This window comes from Salvelinus fontinalis, chromosome 20 (genome assembly GCF_029448725.1).
Source record: "Salvelinus fontinalis isolate EN_2023a chromosome 20, ASM2944872v1, whole genome shotgun sequence".
Taxonomy (NCBI): Eukaryota; Metazoa; Chordata; class Actinopteri; order Salmoniformes; family Salmonidae; genus Salvelinus; species Salvelinus fontinalis.
The window spans coordinates 17375586-17397352 of NC_074684.1; the positions used below are offsets into that span (position 1 = coordinate 17375586).

General features: G+C 44.3%; 1 protein-coding gene across 2 annotated transcripts in view; it reads left to right on the plus strand.

Annotated features, from left to right (window-relative positions):
- The window catches only part of LOC129817418 (nuclear receptor coactivator 1-like), a 109829-nt gene that overhangs the window by 28408 nt on the left and 59654 nt on the right, over positions 1-21767 (plus strand). The window contains exon 1 of one of the 2 annotated variants that reach the window (XM_055872630.1): positions 9703-10220. The exons of the other annotated variant lie outside the window; for it this stretch is intronic. The gene's annotated coding sequence lies outside the window, so the exon portion shown is untranslated. Of the gene's footprint in view, positions 1-9702; positions 10221-21767 lie in introns of those variants that run through there. 2 annotated transcript variants of the gene reach the window in all.

Genomic DNA, 21767 nt, shown 5'->3' on the forward strand with positions numbered 1-21767 from the left:
CAAGCCAGCGCATGTCCAGGCCCGTCTGAAGTTTGCCAAAGACCATCTGGATGATCCAGAGGAGGAATGGGAGAAGGTCATGTGGTCTGATGAGACAAAAATATAGCATTTTGGTCTAAACTCCACTCGCTGTGTTTGGAGGAAGAAGAAGGATGAGTACAACCCCAACAACACCATCCCAACCGTGAAGCATGGAGGTGGAAACATCATTCTTTGGGGATGCTTTTCTGCAAAGAGGACAGGACGACTGCACCGTATTGAGGGGAGGATGGATGGGGCCATGTATCGTGAGATCTTGGCCAACAACCTCCTTCCCTCAGTAAGAGCATTGAAGATGGGTCGTGGCTTGGTCTTCCAGCATGACAACGACCCGAAACACACAGCCAGGGCAACTAAGGAGTGGCTCCGTAAGAAGCATCTCAAGGTCCTGGAGTGGCCTAGCCAGTCTCCAGACCTGAACCCAATAGAAAATCTTTGGAGGGAGCTGAAAGTTCGTATTGCACACCCGAAACCTGAAGGTCTGTATGGAGGAGTGGGCCAAAATTCCTGCTGTAGTGTGTGCAAACCTGGTTAAGAACTACAGGAAACGTATGATCTCTGTAATTGCAAAGAAAGGTTTCTGTACCAAATATGAAGTTCTGCTTTTCTGATGTATCAAATACTTATATCATGCAATAAAATGCATATTAATTACTTAAAAATCATACAATGTGATTTTCTGTTTTAGATTTTTTGTTTTAGATTCCGTCTCTCACAGTTGAAGTGTACCTATGATAAAAAGTACAAACCTCTACATGCTTTGTAAGTAGGAAACCCTGCAAAATCGGCAGTGTATCAATTACTTGTTCTCCCCACTGTAGGTATGGGTAAAGTGACTAGGCAACAGGATAGACAGTGTGTGTTGGAGTGTCAATATGTGTGAGTGTGTGGGTAGAATCCAGTGTGTGTGCATAGTCAAAAAGAGTTTGTGCTAAAAGGGTCAATGCAGAGAGTTCCGGTAGCTATTTGGTGAACTATTTAGCTGTCTTTTGGCTTTTTGGTCCCAGACTTAGCACTCCGGTACCGTTTGCTGTGCTGTAGCAGAAAGAACAGTCTATGACTTGGGTGGCTGGAGTCTTTGACAATTCTTAGGGCCTTCCTCTGACACCGCCTGGTATAGAGGTTCTGGAAGGCAGGGAGGTTGACCCCAGTGATTTACTTAGGGCAGTTGCGTTGACCGTATTACTGCCACATTGGCAGTCATGAGTCATGACCGCAGTAAATTTCCATGTGACCGATGAGTCACGGTAATCTCCTCTTATGCACTCTGGACATGCGTTGGTAGTAGCCAACTTGCTAACGACCATTAGGTCCTAATGGCCTGGTACTCAGACTTTTATTGTCACTCCATCAGGTCCTAATGACCTGGTACTTAGGGTTCTATTGTCCCTCCATCAGGTCCTAATGTTCTGGTACTCAGGGATCTATTGTCCCTCAACCACCCTGACAGCAATGCAAATGCAATCGTAAATCACGCTTTTAAAACTCACCTCACTGTGATTGATCAATTTGAAGAAAGAAGTTCAGCAACAGGTTGAAACAGTGTAAAGCATGGTTGTTGTGGATGTTGTTTCAAAGCACCCATACACACATTCAAGTTTATGCATAGGCTTATGAGCCCAAGCCCAGAAAAACAACCCTGAATAAAATTGTGATTGTGCCATTATACAATGCATAGCCTGCCCCATATTACGCTTGGCAGAAAAACATCAAACTAAAACTAATTTAAGATATCTTTGGTACATAATTGGTCTTAGCCTATACTCCACAATTAAACAAGTTAGAGTAATTGTCTTTGAGTGTGGACTGTATTATGCATAATGGACTTGGTTACCTTATGCGACACTCCAAAATATCTATCCATGAATCTGGGAGAGAATGTATAGCCCTAGGCGATGCTGTTGGTTTATTGATAGCCTACAATTAGTGAATTTGTTTTTGATTTTGAATAGGGGTTGAAAAAATATTTTCATAATTAATTTGGTGACACATTAGCTATATAGAATATCTCACCACCATGTGTTTCCATCTTCTCTCTCTCCTTCAGTCCTTCAACGAGCACGCAGATGGGCTGTCAACCGTTTAGTGAAATATGTTTTGTTGCGAAAACATATTACTATCAATGTTCCCCAACAGATTTCACTTGTTTTTCTAAATTAAGCACTGGGTAGCTGCAGGAACAAGGTTGGAGGGCCAATGACATACAGAGTTTGGGCGGAATATTACATGCATGCTCCTCATACAGTGGTTGATGTGTGGAGTGGAGTAAGTGCTCAGCTGCTCATATCAAGCACATGTTCCAGTATAAAACCGAAAGCGTGTGTTCGCTATTCGAGTGCATACAGATGACATGTTATTCTCCTGCCCCTGTTTTTTCCCCTGTTCCTGCCCATTTGATAATGGTCCATTCTAAATCTAAACAAATGTTTACATATTAGTAAAGATGAGATTAAATTGAGAATAGTCACTTGATGAGAGAACAGCTGTGCAGCCTGAGGCAAGGAATCATCAATAGCCTATAGTCACATCATGCAGCCCATATATGTTTTGATTTCTCAGACATTCTAAGGTTTGTATCATTCACAAATGAATTTGCCAAATAACTCTAAATCTAGCATATTGGACCTGTTTCAAATGATCACTTTTACGCTCAACAGCTACTTCATATGTGCACTCGTTCTGTAATGGGGAAAATATCCTTTCTATTTCATTCAGGTAAGTTCAATTATATTTTTCTTACTATAAAATCATATAAAATAATGATACGGTACTTATAAGCATATCTTGTCAGCTAAATGAACAAGTCTAGAGCCTATAGCATGGAGCATAGCCAGATAACATAGGCATATAGTAGGTCAACTCATACTCCTGAAATACTTTTTCTTCATTACATAATGTTTCTTTAGACCTGCCTAAAATAATGGGTTTATTGTGATGGTGTATATTAAATTATTTATTAGCCATTTTTAAATGTAGATGTTCCAAAGGTTCACATCAGCGGCTTGTATGTGTGGAGGCCTGGAGATGCTAGACGTGTTTATGTTAATTAACGGTCAATTACTGTGAGACCGGCAGTCTTTGGCATGACAATAACCGGCTGACAAAATGTCATGACTGCCACAGCCCTAACTGGCCCTACCCTCTGTAGCACCTTGCGGCTGGATGCCGAGCAGTTGCCATACCAAGCGGTGATGCAGCCAGTCAAGATGTTCTCAATGGTGCAGCTGTAGAGCATTGAGGATCTAAATGCCCATGACAAATGTTTTCAGCCTCCTGGGGGGAAAGATGCGTTGTCTTGCCCTCTTCCTGACTGTGTTGGTGTGTTTGGACCATGATAGGTCCCTAGCCATGTGGACACCGAGGAACTTGAAGCTCTCGACCCGCTGAACTACAGCCCCGTCGATGTGAATGGGGGCATGTACGGTCCTCCGTTTCCTGTAGTCCACGATAAGCTCCTTTGTCTTGCCCATGTTGAGGGAGGGGTTGTTGTCCTTGCACAACACTGCTAGGTCTCTGCAGCATATATCTATCTATATGCTGCTGCCTGTCACATGTAATCACATTACTGTAGCAAGGCATCAGCAACCCATGATATACTGAAAGGAGTCATATGCTACATAACATACTCTGGCACTGGGAAACCAAACCAGCATTGTGACATTTGTTTCCGTTTGGAGAATACTGCTTCTTCCATTTATTTTTATTTAACCTTTTTGACAGGGAGTCAATGCTGAGACCAAGGTCTCTTTTCCAGATGAGCCCTGTATAGCACCACAATAAACATCAAAATACAATAAACACATTAAACTACACATTCATATGCACATTCAAATATACATTTATTATACACAACAATACATGAAAAGCAAAACACAATCATAAAAACAGACACATTCTTCAGTAAAAAGGTGCCCTAACAACTGTCTGAAATGCCCTAGACTGAGGCACCAATTCCTCCCGAAAGGGATTATACATGGAGTTTGAACTGCATAGTTCTTTCTCAACAGAAGATTAATCAAAACTGGTATTAAAAACCCCCCACAAACACACTGACTTAACCCCCCCTCCCTTTACAAGGCGTCGCCCTCCCTCCCCCCTCACCTGTCTGTGCTTAAAGATTAGCTGTGTTTCGGTAGTTAATAACAGCTCCTCAGCTGTTGCCATGGAAACATGAAATCTGACCCAGCCTGCTCTTATCTACTGTATTGCACTACGCAATGAAATCTACTGAATCATTTACAGTATGTCGGTGCATGACTGAATCATTTGTACAAATGTACATTTAAATTGATTCCATGATATTGTATATTTACTTTGGCAAAGGTTTAGTATTTTTCCTTTAGAATAACACCAAGTCAAGTTTCATCATATGACACTAACATTAACAGTGATTATGTAACACATGTTTAAAGTGGATAACATAAAAAAAGTTTTAAGTGCGGTCTTGTATTTTCTTTGGGTTTCCTTTATACCTTAAATCTTGAAGGTCCACTTTTAGTATAGCAAACACAGTCCTGTTAGAAAACTGGTTCATCATGAATTAACCCACTGGGCACACATGTCCGTTCAATGTCTAGTTTGGTTTTACATTTGGTTGAGTTGTCAACTAATGTGAATTCAATGTGAAATGAACACCAAAATGTCACCATGTCATTGGATTTATTATAGGTTAACCTCTTTGGGATATTCGGAACGCTAGCGTCCACCTCAACAACAGCCAGGGAAATTGCAGGGCGCCAAATTCAAAACAACAGAAATCCCATAATTAAAATTCCTCAAACATACAAGTATTTTACACCATTTTAAAGATAAACCTGTTGTAAATCCAGCCACGGTGTCCAATTTCAAAAAGGCTTTACGACGAAAGCACACCAAACGATTATGTTAGGTCAGCACCTAGTCACAGAAAAACACAGCCATTTTTCCAGCCAAAGAGAGGAGTCACAAAAAGCAGAAATAGAGAGAAAATTAATCACTAACCTTTGATGATCTTCATCAGATGACACTCATAGGACTTCATGTTACACAATACATGTATGTTTTGTTCGATAAAGTTCATATTTATATCCAAAAATCTTAGTTTACATTGGCGCATTATGTTCAGTAATGTTTTGCCTTCAAAACATCTGGTGATTTTGCAGAGAGCCACATCAATTTACAGAAATACTCATAATAAACATTGCTAAAAGATTCAATTGTTATGCATGGAATTATAGATAAACTTCTCCTTAATGCAACCGCTGTGTCAGATTTAAAAAAAACTTTTCGGAAAAAGCACACCATGCAATAATCTGAGTACGGCGCTCAGACACAAAAACAAGCCATACAGATACCCGCCATGTTGTGGAGTCAACAGAAGTCAGAAATAGCATTATAAATATTCACTTACCTTTGATGATCTTCATCAGAATGCACTCCCAGGAGTCCCAGTTCCACAATAAATGTTTGTTTTGTTCGATAAAGTCCATCATTTATGTCCAAATACCTCCTTTTTGTTTGCGCGTTTAGTACATAAATCCAAACTCGGGAGGCGCGGGCAAGTCCAGACGAAAGTTCAGACGAAAAGTCATATTACAGTTCGTAGAAACATGTCAAACGAAGTATAGAATCAATCTTTAGGATGTTTTTATCATAAATCTTCAATAATGTTTCAACCAGAGAATTCCCTTGTCTGTAGAAATGCAATGGAACACAGCTAACTCTCACGGGAGCGTGCGAGACTGAGCTCGTGGCACTCTGCCAGACCCCTGACTCAATCAGCTCTCATTCCCCCCTCCTTCACAGTAGAAGCATCAAACAAGGTTCTAAAGACTGTTGACATTTAGTGGAAGCCTTAGGAAATGCAATATGACCCCATAGACACTGTATATTCGATAGGCAATTACTTGAAAAACTACAAACCTCAGATTTCCCACTTCCTGGTTTGATTTTTTCTCATGTTTTTGCCTGCCATATGAGTTCTGTTATACTCACAGACATCATTCAAACAGTTTTAGAAACTTCAGAGTGTTTTCTATCCAAATATCCTAATAATATGCATATTCTAGCTTTTAGGACTGAGTAGGAGGCAGTTTACTCTGGGCACCTTATTCATCCAAGCTACTCAATACTGCCCCCCAGTTCCAAAGAAGTTAAGAGAAAAAAGACAATGCCCTTACGCTGATGACTTCAAATCAGTCAGGGTCCCAACTTAGGCTACTGTTGAGGGTTAAAATAGCATAATACCCAAGGTGCAAAACATTTTCACTTAGGTTCAGGGCTGGCTCTGACTGTATGTGTGGGGGTGGTTACGCAGACCCACGAGCCACTGAGGCCCCTCATGATGTGTTCATATCTTTTGTGGCCCCCACCCCCCATTTAAAGTTGCCCATCCCTGAACTAAAGAGTACTATCTACACATTCATGGCTATTCATGGCTATATGATTAGCCATTCCCATTTAAAGTGACTCAATGAATCAATACAGTCTTCTTTCAAGATGTTGCAGGGTGGATGGGTTGCTTAGAAAAGTGGCTGAATTAACGGCTTCACTACCTCACCATAAGATGGGTCTGTCTCTTTCTGCATTTAATGGGTCTTCAATCTAATTTTAAGAGAGCCTATTAGTTCAGCCCAAATGATTTGTGTTTTCTCTGAGGGCTAAAGCACTAATGAAACAGTGTGATATGTCGCACACACACACAAACACAACATGGTGCACATACACAAACACACTTACACACTGCCACCATTTGCATCTCGGGCCTGTGACTTCTCACCCTCGTCCTGCTGCTCTGCACGTGTGTGTGTGTGTGTGTCCAAAACTGCTCCGAGTCTCACAACACAGCAGAATGATCTACTGTAATCACCTAGGCGGGTCACACTCACAGCTCACCAGGTGTCTGACAAGGATCTGAGCGTTGTATTGATGAGCTACTTTCTTATCTGCTCCTCAGTCTCATCATTAAGCTAAGCCTGAATTCCAGTATTGGGAGTCAGTGGGACTGAGCAATGCTGCTTATATACCTGGCTTGTTATCATGCAGAGTAAGTGTGGGTTTAGATGCAGGATATATGCCACTGATGTACTTGTTCTGTACTGCAGGGATCCTGTGATGTAAAAAGCCATACCTTTAGACCAGGGCTGTCAAAGTTTAGAAATAGCCACACCGTATTCATTTCCTCAGCCTGGCGCAGTCAGAGCTCTACCATATTTTAGCCATACTAGCTGTTGCCATAACAGTGGTCATAACTGTTACCTAAAGTGTATGTAAAGCCAAAACGGCAGTTTTAAGTGGTGCCATAAGTGTCCAATCACGCCATGACCATTTCCTTTAGCCCAAACCCATGCCCACGCCACAGCCACAACAGTTACCATAGCCATAATCAGTGCCATTATCCATAAGCTTTAGCCAAGCATAATGTGTTGCGTCATCCCCGGCCATAAGCTTCAGCCAACCAGAACTGTAGCCATAACTGTCTGTGTCCCCTAGACATTCTGGCAGGCAGGCTGCTGTAGTATCCTATGCTGGGCTGGGCCTGACACCTAGGAGCTTGAGGAGAGGACTGCTGCTGTACTGTAGCAGTGTTGAGGAACTCTGACTGCACCATGCCATTTCCTCCTCTGGGTAAACATCCAAAATCGTGTAAACGGCGAGAGTGTGGAGCAATACTTTGAGGGGCAGGGAGGGTAGAGGGCCAGTCTGGGCTCCCTGTCCCCCGGGCTGTCTCCATCCCCGCCCCAGGTGCTAGGCCTGTCCTGCAGGTAGGGGCCATCACATAGGCCTAGCTGCCACCTGTCTGACCCCTCACTTAGCTGTAGCCCGCAGGGAATGCTTTATGATCCACCGCTACGTTCATACACACACGTACGTGTTGCTGCACAGAGCAACATGGCACTATATCCATGACTCATTATTATTTGTATCCCTTATTTTACCAAGTGAGTTGGCTGAAAATACATTCCCATTTACAACAACAACCTGGGGAAAGTTATATTAAAAAAAATGTAAAAATGTAAAAAATGTAAAATTACGTTAGCCTACAAAATGTATAAGCAAGCAAAAAACACAAACACTCAACAACAAAAAAAGCATATAATTATAAGAATCATTCTTGGTTAAAAAGGTCCTCACACAGCTGAACTGTCTCAGAGGCACCAGTTTCTCCAATTTCAGCCAACTCTGTAGACCGTCCCACAAGCAAGGTGCAAAATAGCTAAAGGCAGATTTACCTAACTCTGTTGAGATCAAAGGGATCTCCAGAGGTAGCCTGAGACGGTGTCTGATATCTTCTATTTCTGTAGGTTAACAGAGAAGTGGGGTACGGTGGTAGTTTATGCAAAGGACTCTATAAACAAAACAAAAACGTGCAATGCATCGATCTACGAGACTTCCAAGAGGATCAGCCTATTTTCTGATGCAGTGAGGTGTGCTGAAACTATCGCCCGTGATAAAGTGTACTGCAGTAAGATAAACTGCGTCCAGTGGCTTCAATACAGTGGCAGCTGCATTCTTATAGACGATATCGCCATAGTCTACGTCCGGAATGAATGTCGACTGAATTATTTGTTTTCTGCTATTTAATGAAAGGGATGACCTATTCCTATAAATAAATCACATGTTTATTTCTTAAGTAACTCATCAACATGCTTTTTGAGGGAAAGCCTATCATCAATCCAGATGCCTAGACATTTATAAGCTGGGACACAATCAATGAGGTTACCATCCAATGTATGTATGTATGCATAAATCATCAGATACATGTTTACGTGATTTGGAAAATAACATATGCTAGGAGATTGCGGTACGCCAGGCATTGAGTAATTATTTAAGTATGAGCGAGAGAGAGAGCGGGTGAGAATATTAGTGGTGTGGAGAATTGACTTCTCCTAATTTTAAATCAGAAACTAGGATGTCTCAGACTGGGGTCTGAAGAAGGGCAGGTCTGTGAGTGTGAGCAGGTAGTGTGTGTGTGTGTGTGTGTGTGTGTGACAGCCAGGCAGGCTGATTAATGAGGGGGACTAGCTGAAGAATGAGGGCCTGTTAGAGGGAGACATGAGACCTGGGGGTCTGTTGGGTGGTGAAGGGCTCTGGTCCAATCCGGCCTTTCAGACAGAAACAAACGCGAGAGACCGGGGTGCAGCTCTAGCGACGATGAGGAGGATCAGGTTGGTAACGTGACACCCCGGGGGAAGTGTGTCTTTCTATGGAGACGTGGCCAAATGAGGCATGAAACATACACAGAATGGTTGAAATTCTGTGTGTTTACTCTTGCTATTTTAAATTGACATGATCTGTGTCTCTGTCTTACAGTGCTGACCCACGTTTTGAGGTCCCTTAAAAATTCACACAACGTATGTGGATGGGCCTTAATTCTACAACTGCCTCCGATTTGATTACTGCTGTAATTTGAAACAAGTTGTTTGCAAACCATTCAGGATACAGTGGAGTGGAGATAAAGCGGTGCTTTGAGTCATACATACAGGCCCAGCTAGGCCTGTGTTACTGCATTCAGGCAAACCGTATACATTCTCCTGCTGTGTCCTATATTTCAGGGAGGAGGGACTCGGCAACAGTGACTGAGCAGCTTCTCATGGAGCAAACCATTTCAGCCAGGGTGAGGGGGAGGGGGGGGAGTCCTGTGTGCAGTAAAGCATGGGGGATAAGTCCGTTCCTAAAGCGTGCGCGGTTAAGCTCCCCAAGGCTCCTCCACGAGGGGTCTCTCCTTGTGAACTGTCCTCTCGCTGCCACAGAGTCTCCCTCACTCCATTCACAGTGCTTGGGGACTGAGTTCATAACCACCTCCCCCTCTTTTTCTCTCCGTGGTGGGCTGTCCTTCTCTCTTATTGCCATACATTGCTGTTCTGTCTGTGAGGGAGGTGATTAGAGTACCCTGGTGTGAGCGAACGAGCGAGGCCTGGAGAGCTCAGTTAAAGAGACATGGAGATAGCAGCCAGCCTGTGGAATGGAGAGCTTGTGGCGGTGTTCTGCCTCTCCCAAAGCCCATGCTGTTGGACGAGTTAGTGCTCTGGTCGTGGACTGCAGCTTCTTCTTTTGCTCTCAGCCCACTCCGTGAGGCTGCTGCCTGGCACCTGCTTGTTCCTCCTCTGACTGACTGACTGCCGGGCTCCTCTACGTCACACACACATACACATACACATATAGGCCAACGCTAGGCCGAGCTTAGCTGAGCTGGGCTTCAGGTGCGTGGATCTCTTACTGGATTGCTCCTATTTTCTCTTCTCTCACTTTCTCTCTTTACTTTTGGCTTGAGCTGGTTGTTTACCTTTAAGTTACTGTGTGTGTGTGTGTGTGTGTGTGTGTGTGTGTGTGTGTGTGTGTGTGTGTGTGTGTTTTCTGAATAATGAGTAGGGGGGGTGGGGCAAAGGGCCTCTTGCTATTTGTGTTTCGAAACTAGTGAGTAGGTAGCTACATGTTTTGCAGAGTGTTGTTAGAGGTGTGTTTTTAGTTTTTCTCAGCCAGCATTGAGCTTTAGGTGGGGAGAGAGGGATTTGTGAGACTTGCAAAGGTTACTCCAATATCTATGTGTGTGTGTGTGTGTCTTTAAACCCACCTTGGATTTAGCTTTTCTTTTTCCCCCCACTCCACAGCATGTTGAGTTTGTACTCAGCTCTACCCCTGACCATGTGGTTTCAGGGGCCGTCACATGGGCTGCATTTTTGTCATGTAATTCAGATGTCTAAATGTTACTCAGTTAGCTCATACTAGCCTATGTATTACATACTTATGACTCATCCACCTAATAGATGGGTTAGTTGTTTAGCAACAAAACCGATGTGTGCAAAACAGACTGGTTGGCATAGATTGACATGTAAACTATATTTTGTCTCCAATGTTTATTGAAAACATAAATACATTTGCACAAATGAGCACGTATTGTTTCTTACATTTGTTGGTTAGCTAGCTAGCGAATTTTAGCCATATTAGCATTGACGTGAAATCAGTCAAAACACCTCAAAACAAGACATGGTATCAAGATTAAGATGAAACTAGCTGAAACGAGTCACTTACGATGGCAGTTTGTTGTCATTATTGGTAGCTATCTGGCCATCCAGAATCACAACAACTCAGTCTTCTGCCCCATTGAAGCATGCACATCTTTTTTCGTGACGTTCAGCTAACCTATCTATTATAGTGCTATGTATTATTGTACTGGACTTTATCTTTGGGCTACATCGTGACTTACGTACATCATCGTCACACTGGCGATTATTGATTGCGAGAGGGATTTTACGCTGTGAAGCTGAACTTGACAATGGCAAATTGTAATGCAAGGGGGAACTGATTCGGAAAGTGGCTTAGATTTCATTAGGGAGTGTTAAAACCAATTCAAATTAAAAGGATAATTTAGGAGTAATATGGGAAGGACCTTTCAAGCTGTGTCCTCAAATTTTGAGGACACTGCTTGAAATGTGCTTATAGTCTATGAAGTTGTAGACCATGTTGACATATCTTTTTAAGAAAAATCCTAAATAGTACACAGAGCCTGCATACCAGTACAAAATTATTGTAATTTACTCACGTGAAGAACAAGGCTTTATGTGGCCATTCAAAAGCAGCCTAGCCTTGTGTTTGTGAGAGAAAAACACATATATGCGAGCTTAGTGGTTTGTGACAGGTGCCATCATGCTCTATGTTGTGTGACTGAGAGAGCACTTCAGCTGTGGCCGTATGGGCAGACCAATACATAGACAGGAAGGGCTGTTTTGGGGTTATGACTAGATGGTATACAGCTCTGGACAGAAGTCATTCTCTCGTTGTTATGGCAACAGATAGCTAGCGAGTTAAGTTAGTTAGCTAGCTAGAGTCCCTAGGCGATGACCACAAATATACTTTAACTAACTGGTTTCCCCATTCATATTTGATGACAGCTACTTTAGTGTTTATATGGATGTCCAGTGACATGTCACTTAGCTAATGTTTCTGCCCTCTGTAAACACGACGACAAGGCAAGCCGGTGCGAATGACCAGTGCACCGTTGTGCTTCCCGACGTGAGGTGCTTCCCACTAGGAAGCTGTATCACGGTGTCACCGGCATTATCAGGATTTTATTTAATGTAGCCTACACGAGAAAAACTAATATTTGTAACCATCTCGATGTCACCGTGATAGTCTACTAATGGGGAGAGCATGAACAGCAACAACACCGGGACACAGTGTCCCACACACTCGCTTGCCAAGCACTATTGTTTCGCAACGGCTTTGGAAGTAGCTAGTAGCCACTATCAGGGGGTGACAGTCACAGTAAGCATGCATACAAGCAACAGTACACTCATCAGTACTTTCAGAAAAAATACACAATGGTCTGTTTTATTAACGGAAACTGTGTCAGTATTTATTTTTTTAAATAGTGTGGAAAACTAACAGTGAAATCCGACTTATCCGACTTATCCTCTGGCTTCAAAAAGTCAAAACTTTCGCGGTAGTTCAATGGTAAATTCGTCTGTAGCTGTATACCATCTATTTCAACCTCGTTTTGGCGAAGTGGCTCCGCTCAGCCACAATTTTCATGCACATCACCTTTTCCTTTAATGTGTTGTGGTGACAAAGTGGCAATAGAGCAGTGTAATTTGCCCATTGTCGCCAGGCCAGGAGATAACCCAGTGACTGAGTGAGTTCGCCACTGCGTGTGTGTTTTCTGGGCTCGCTTACAGGAAGTAGGGCTTACAGGCTGACTACACCGCTCGCGTCACAAAATAAATTTAGAAATCTATATTATTCAATTATTGCACCCACACTGCTCGCGCGCCAACGAGCGTCTGCGTTGCCAAGGGCTAAAATAGAAGTCAGTTCTATTTCTGACGCAGATCGCGCTGCAAGTCCTGCCTCTCCCATCTCCTCATTGGTTTATAGAAGCAGGTACCCACGTCCCATCTCCTCATTGGTTATACCCACGTGGGTGACTGAAAGACGAACAAGGTCGGTGATGCTAATGCACCTAATTTATGAAAGTTGCCAATCGCAATATAAAGTTAAGAGAAGAAAAAGCCTAGAAGGAGGAGAGATGACTAGAAACGATTCGGTTGACCGTTTTATGTGTGGCTTAATTGTCGGAGTAGAGGACCTTGTGCATTTCAGGTAAAATAACAACTCAATGTTTATATCCCAGGACAAATTAGCTAGCAACAGAAAGCTAGCTAAATAGGACAAATTAGCTAGCAAGTGCAAGCTAGCTAGCTAGCTATATTGCCATAAAGGTTTAATGCTTTTCAACCTGTCCCCAAATGAATGTAATTGGTTCAGAGTTTGTTTTGATATTTTAACCTGCGTGTCGTGATCGCGTTTGGTGTGTGGGGACAAAATACATTTATGCAAGATGGTGCACGCGCACAGCCGGTTTGGGTTCCGTGTTAGGGCCTGTTGTGGCGATGGCAAGGGACAGTTAACAAAAACAAACAGTAGGCGGTAGTCAGGTTCGGGGAAAGCAGATATGGAACCCAGTGAAAGAGAGAAAGGCCCATGGGAAATGATGCAGAGAGAGAAGTGGTAGCAAAGCCACAAACCTGGAAGTGATAGAACATGGGATCATTACTGTAACTGATAGTTTAAAAAGAGGTCACGTGACTCGTGACGTTGCTGGATGCAGGCCTCGCTCTGCTCTGTTGCCAGTGAATTAAGGATACCCATCTCCCGGGTGGCGCAGTGGTCTAGGGCACTGCATCGCAGTGCTAGCTGCGCCACCAGAGTCTCTGGGTTCGCGCCCAGGCTCTGTCGCAGCCGGCCGCAACCGGGAGGTCCGTGGGGCGACGCACAATTGGCATAGCGTCGTCCGGGTTAGGGAGGGTTTGGCCAGTAGAAAAATCATTGTCTCAAAAAAAAATAAAAAAAATAAAATGTAATGAAATGTAAAAAATGTAATAAAATGTATGCACTCTACTGTAAGTCGCTCTGGATAAGAGCGTCTGCTAAATGACTAAAATGTAAATGTAAAATGTAAGACCAAACCAGGTGGGATGGCGTATCGCTGCAGAATGCTGTGGTAGCTATGCTGGTTAAGTGTGCCTTGAATTCTAAATAAATCACAGACAGTGTCACCAGCAATGCACCATCACACCACCTCCTCCATGCTTTACGGTGGGAAATACACATGCGGAGATCATCTGTTCACTTACTCTGCGTCTCTCAAAGACACGGCGGTTGGAATCAAAAATCGCAAATTTGGACTCATCAGACCAAAGGACAGATTTCCACCGGTCTAATGTCTATTGCTCGTGCTTCTTGGCCCAAGCAAGTCACTTCTTCTTACTGGTGTCCTTTAGTAGTGGTTTCTTTGCAGAAATTTGACCTTGAAGGCCTGGTTCACACAGTCTCCTCTGAACAGTTGATGTTGACATATGTCTGTTACTTGAACTCAGTGAAGCATTTATTTGGGAAGCAATTTCTGAGGCTGGTAACTGTAATGAACTTATCCTCTGCAGCAGAGGTAACTCTGGGTCTTCCTTTACTGTGGCGGTCCTCATGAGAGACAGTTTCATCATAGCACTTGATGGTTTTTGCGACTGCACTTGAATAAACTTTCAAAGTTCATGACATTTTCCGTATTGAATGACCTTCATGTCTTAAAGTAATGATGGATTATCGTTTCCAGAGGTGGGACCAAGTCATTGTTTTACAAGTCACAAGTAAGTCTAAGTCTTAGCACTCAAGTCTCAAGTCAAGACAGTCAAGTCCAAGTCAAGACCATCAAGTCAAGACCATCAAGTCAAGACCATCAAGTCTCAAGTCAAGTCTTGAGTCCTAAACTTTGAGTTTCGAGTCCTAAACAAGTCATAATGTGCTCTTCACCAAATGTAATAAAATTTCATATTTTTAACAGGAGTAAGTTAGTATATTACATTTATGTAAATCATGAATGCTTTTAAAATATCTATATATTTTTTACTTTCCAAATAAACTTTATATTTCCATAGAAATACATGGGTAGCCATGAGAAAGACACCCTCCCCCAATATTGATCGACTATCGAGGATCGCTATGGGGCGCAATCGGGCAATGTATGCTTGTACACAATCGCCCAACCTTAACACACACACACACTCTCTCTGTGTGGTTACAGTAGGCTAACGTTTGTCAATAGTTTTAGGAACAGCAGTAACATCAGGCAGGATTTAGGCTACCAACTGCCTAGCCAGTTGTAGCTCAATCTTGAGTGCAATGATCACGTTCCCTCACTGACTGACTGTGTGGAGGCTCATTGATTTAACGTTACGTTAGCCTACACTAGTAAAGTAATAAAATATATAGCTGTTGGCTATATTAGCCACGACTTACCGTTCTTTGTGCAGCTTAAAATGTCGAACAAAGTTGGAAATTGTTCCACCTCTGTAATTTTCTTCCTGCATGTATTGCAAGTTGCAGTCTGTTTTTTGTTGATACAGCATAGTCTTTATATCCCAAAATAACATTTTGGGGTATCATCTTTCCAAGGGCTCCATCTGAATTCACCCGCCGACGTTCCTGTGGTATGCTTCGGACAACCTTTTCTCAGCTGGCACAATTTGATTGGCTGCTGTCCGATTCAAACTGTAATCCGTTAAATGAAGAGTTGATGCGCTGCACATTTTTTTTAAATTAGCAACATTTTTTATATTTGGGCTTGGAGGGTATTAATTCAGGTCAAGTCATAAGCCTCAAGTCCAAGTCAAGTTACGAGTCATTGGTGTTAAAGTCAAAGTCCAGTTGCAAGTCAGCATATTTGTGACTCGAGTCCAAACCTCTGGTTGTTTCTCTTTGCTTATTTGATCTGTTCTTGCCATAATGTGGACTTTTTCCAAATAGGGCTATCTTCGGGTATACAGTGATCCCTCGCCACTTCGCGGTTCACTTATCGCGGATTCGCTATTTCGCGGATTTTCATAATGCATTTTTTTTTTTTTTTGGTGCATTGTGCTCTGCATTCTGATTCGCTAAAAACTCACTCCCGCTTCTTGTATCAAAACATGCTACGAATTGTGCTATCATTTTGTCGTCTCGTGCAGTTATGTGTACGTACATAAAACAGCTTGGCAAATTTACATTAAGTTGGCCAAATTATCTTGTAATTTCGAACATCTCCTAAACCCATAATGTCGACGAAACGCTCTGAAGAGCAGTGAAACGGCCTACACGTGAGTCACTGTATTTGTATACATGTAATAGTTGCTAATTGTAAAAAAAAAAAAAAGTTTTCTATTTCGCGGATTTCACTTATCGCGGGTCATTTTCGGAACGTAACCCCCGCGATAAACGAGGGATACCTGTACCCCCTTACCTTGTCACAACACAACTGATTGGTTCAAACGCATTAAGAAGGAAAGTAATTCCACAAATTAACTTTTAACAAGGCACACGTGTTAATAAAATACTTTCCTAGTGATTACCTCATGAAGCTGGTTGAGAGAATGCTAAGAGTGTGCAAAGCTGTCATCAAGGTGACGGGTGTCTATTTGAAGAATCTCAAATAAAAAATATATTTTGATTTGTTTAACAGTGTTTTGGATACTTCATGATTCCTTATGTTTTATTTCATAGTTTTGATGTCTTCACTGTTATTCTACAATGTAGAAAATAGTAAAACAATAAAGAAAAACCCTTGAATGAGTAGGTGTTCTAAAACTTTTGGCGGGTAGTGTACATCATATGTACTATTTCAAATTGCTACCAACCATCTTCGTCTCTCGTATCTTTTATCGGAAAACTGTAAAATTTGGTGCCTTCTTCCCTTGCTTTCCTGTATGAAGTGCAGATAGGGACCGAACACCAGCTTGCTCTTGCTGCCAACTCTTTATCCACTTTGCGTAACTCACTTTACTTGCGATATGCCTAACCCTTATCAACTTCCGCACCAGCCCCTTGTCCGTCAAAATGTGTTTTGTCTGTGACATTAAGGTCCTTATATGGGCATATTATGAAGTTTCTACATTTCAGGGATTCCCCCAAGTGCACATCTGCAGTTGTTACTGTCACGATCGTGTGGCGGATTGACGGACCAAAACGCAGCAGTTGGAAAATAAGCCATCTTCTTTTATTTTAAAAGATGACGAAAAATAAACACGACACGAAACACTTTAACAAAACGAACAAAACAACAAACGACCGTGAAGCTAAATAACGTTGTGCACTTACACACACAGGCTACAAACGTTCTGACATAGACAATTACTCACAACCAATGAGAGCCTATGGCTACCCTAAATAAGGCTCCCAATCAGAGACAACCGAAATCAGCTGTCTCTAATTGGGAACTCATTCAGGTAACCATAGACTCTCCTAGACAACTAAACATACATAGACAACACTAGACACATGTACTCCACACAAACCCATATCCTATACCCAACAACCCCTTTACCATAAAAAACACCCAAAACCAACAAAACACAAACATTCCCCATGTCACACCCTGACCTAACTAAAATAATAAAGAAAACAAAGAATACTAAGGCCAGGGCGTGACATAACCCCCCCTTAAGGTGCGAACTCCGGGCGCACCATTACACAGTCTAGGGGAGGGTCTGGGTGGGCTTCCATCCACGGTGGCGGCTCCGGCTCTGGTCGTGGTCCCCACGTCACCACAGTCCCTAACCACCTCCTTAGCTTCTTCAAAATGACCCCTCTCCACATTAACCCCATTGCATTAAGGGGCAGTTCCGGACTAAGGGACAGCTCCGGACTAAGGGCCAGTACCAGGGTAAGGGGCAGTACCAGGGTCAGGGGCAGTACCAGGGTAAGGGGCAGTACCAGGGTAAGGGGCAGCACCAGGGTAAGGGGCAGCACCAGGGTAAGGGGCAGCTCCGGACTGAGGAATGGCAGCTCCGGACTGAGGAATGGCAGCTCCGGACTGAGGAATGGCAGCTCCGGACTGAGGGACTGCAGCTCCGGACTGAGGGACTGCAGCTCCGGACTGAGGGACTGCAGCTCCGAACTGAGGGACGGCCCATGGCTGGCTGACAGATCTGGCTGCTCGTGGCTGGCTAATGGATCTGGCTGCTCATGGCTGGCTGACTGATCTGGCTGCTCATGGCTGGCTGACGGATCTGACTGCTCATGGCTGGCTGACTGATCTGGCTGCTCATGGCTGGCTGACGGATCTGGCTGCTCATGGCTGGCTGACGGATCTGGCTGCTCATGGCTAGCTGACGGATCTGGCTGCTCACGGCTAGCTGACGGATCTGGCTGCTCACGGCTAGCTGACGGATCTGGCTGCTCATGGCTAGCTGACGGATCTGGCTGCTCATGGCTAGCTGACGGATCTGGCTGCTCATGGCTAGCTGACGGATCTGGCTGCTCATGGCTAGCTGACGGATCTGGCTGCTCATGGCTAGCTGACGGATCTGGCTGCTCATGGCTAGCTGACGGATCTGGCTGCTCATGGCTAGCTGACGGATCTGGCTGCTCATGGCTAGCTGACGGATCTGGCTGCTCATGGCTAGCTGACGGATCTGGCTGCTCATGGCTAGATGACGGATCTGGCTGCTCATGGCTGGCTGACGGATCTGGCTGCTATGGCTGGCTGACGGATCTGGCTGCTCATGGCTGGCTGACTGATCTGGCTGCTCCTGTCTGGTTGGCGGCTCTGGCAGATCCTGTCTGGTTGGCGGCTCTGGCAGATCCTGTCTGGTTGGCGGCTCTGGCAGATCCTGTCTGACGGACGGCTCTAGCGGCTCCTGTCTGGCTGGCGGCTCTAGCGGCTCCTGTCTGGCGGACGGCTCAGTGGGCTCATGGCAGACGGGCGGCTTTGCAGGCTCATGGCAGACGGGCGGCTTTGCAGGCTCATTGCAGACGGATGGCTCAGATGGCGCTGGGGAGACGGATGGCTCAGATGGCGCTGGGGAGACGGATGGCTCAGATGGCGCTTGGCAGACGGGCAGTTCAGTCATCGCTGTGCAGACGGCAGACTCCTGCCGGCTGAGGCGCACTGTAGGCCTGGTGCGTGGTGCCGGGACTGGTAGCACCGGGCTGGTGACACGCATCTCAGGGCTAGTGCGGGGAGCAGCAACAGGACGCACAGGACTCTGGGGACACACAGGAGGCTTGGTGCGTGGTTTAGACACTGGTGGTAAAGGGCTGGAGACACGCACCATATAGCTAGTGCGTGGAGGAGGCACTGGTGGTACTGGGTTGGGGCGGGGAGGTGGCGCCGGAAATACCGGACCGTGTAGGCGTACTGGCTCCCTTGAACGCCGAGCCTGCCCAACCTTACCTGGTTCTATGCTCCCCGTCGCCTGACCAGTGCGGGGAGGTGGAATAACCCGCACCGGCCTATGTAGGCGAACCGGGGACACCATGCGTAAGGCTGGTGCCATGTACGCCGGCCCGAGGAGACGCACTGGTGACCAGATGCGTTGGGCCGGCTTCATGACATACGGCTCAACGCTCAGTCTAGCCCGGCCGATACGTGGAGCTGAAATGTACCGCACCGGGCTATGCACGCGTACAGGAGACACCGTGCGCTCTACTGCGTAACACGGTGTCTGCCCGTACTCTCGCTCTCCACGGTAAGTACAGGGAGTAGGCGCAGGTTTCCTACCTGACTTCGCCACACTCCCTTTAAGGCCCCCCCCAAGAAATTTTTGGGTTGTACTCACGGGTTTCCAGCCTTGTCTCCGTGCTGCCTCCTCATATCGCCTCCTCTCGGCTTTAGCTGCCTCCAGCTCTTCACGAGGAAGGCGATATTCTCCCGGTTGAGCCCACGGCCCCTTACCATCCAGTATCTCCTCCCATGTCCATGAATCCTGTGTAGGTAGGTCCTGTTGCCGCTTTCCATGCCGCTTGGTCCTATGGTGAGTAATTCTGTCACGATCGTGTGGCGGATTGACGGACCAAAACGCAGCAGTTGGAAAATAAGCCATCTTCTTTTATTTTAAAAGATGACGAAAAATAAACACGACACGAAACACTTTAACAAAACGAACAAAACAACAAACGACCGTGAAGCTAAATAACGTTGTGCACTTACACACACAGGCTACAAACGTTCTGACATAGACAATTACTCACAACCAATGAGAGCCTATGGCTACCCTAAATAAGGCTCCCAATCAGAGACAACTGAAATCAGCTGTCTCTAATTGGGAACTCATTCAGGTAACCATAGACTCTCCTAGACAACTAAACATACATAGACAACACTAGACACATGTACTCCACACAAACCCATATCCTATACCCAACAACCCCTTTACCATAAAAAACACCCAAAACCAACAAAACACAAACATTCCCCATGTCACACCCTGACCTAACTAAAATAATAAAGAAAACAAAGAATACTAAGGCCAGGGCGTGACAGTTACCCATCTCCGCTGCTGTGGCAGTCGGCTACAAAAAATAATTATATAAAATAATCGCAAATGTTTGAGGTGGAAAAGTACACATTTCCTAACTCTAAACCGATAGTTAATTCTAAACCGATAGTTAATAAGCAATTCGGCCGAACACTTTCATTAAACATCAAATTTGTCCACACTGAATTATGAATTCATTGGCAACGGAGCAGAGCGAGGCCTGCATTCAGCAACATCATGAGTTCAGTGACCTGTTTTTTGCAGCTGTTTCAGTACAGCACTACAGGGAGGGAGAGTGCAAACTAGTTTTAATGTATGGAATCACTTGGGAGTTTCTGGATTTTGGATTCATTTATCCTTTAATAGGTGTGAAAAAAATAATGTTTATGCTAAATGACTAGCTAGCCAGCAAGATAACTTTAGCTAAATGTCACCTTAATATCAGATTATCAGGATTTCACAAATGTATAGGACCACATTTATATTGGCCAACAAAGTCCTAACTGTCTGGATCTCACTTTTATGTTTTTATCTAAACAAAATCACCCATTAATACCATTTCGTAGTTTGCTTAGCTATGTTTTTGTGTGTTCGTGCGTCCCAAGTCCAGTCTACATGGTTGCTCTCCATTGTGAAAATAATATGTTGTTGTAGCCTGTGTGGCTGTTTACATACAGAACAGTATATTTGCCTCGGCCCTCGCCTGTATTTGCCTGTTTTCAGTTCAATCAGTGAGTTCAATATGGGATTGTGTTTATGAGAGAGCTAGGACTGTCAGTCTTCCTTTAGTAGAGACCCTGACCCTCCACCTCAAGCTGGCAATAGTTCACTTATCATTAATCAAAGAGAACATACACGGTTCTGGTGTTAAACAGAGTAAACCTATTAAAAAGTGTAGTAATGGATTCCCAACAGCAATGTGTGATTTTGTTTTTGGTGAGATGAATAAGCAATTCAAGCATAGTACCAGAACACTGTTATGGCAGGCTGTTGTTAATAATTGGCTCATTTGGATATATTTGGCTGTTTTCACTGCATAACACTTAGTTGTTCCTTTTCAGGTTTAGTGACTGCTAAATGCTAACTCCCAATCATATACGCTGGTTGCATAGCTAGCATACAGAAATCTGTGGTGGAAGTCAAAGTTGTTTTTTGCTGGGGGGCAATGAGGAGAGTCGGGATCTTTCCCCCACACGTTTCCATGGCATTTCCATTGTTTGGGTTGAATTCCATTGAACTCTACCACATCTATAGGTGAGCGAAACCAAGCCATAAGTGCTAGCCTAGTGCAGTGCAAAGGTGTTGCTGACTGTCGTCCTTCAAGGACCAACCTGAGCAACCCACCCACATTCCAGACCCGGACAGCAGCTATCACAGTCCCAGGTAACTAGCCATGCTAGAGGGGACAGGAGCAAAGCTGAGCCTGAACGGAACGTTGCCCCAAACCACAGATCTAGAATCAGA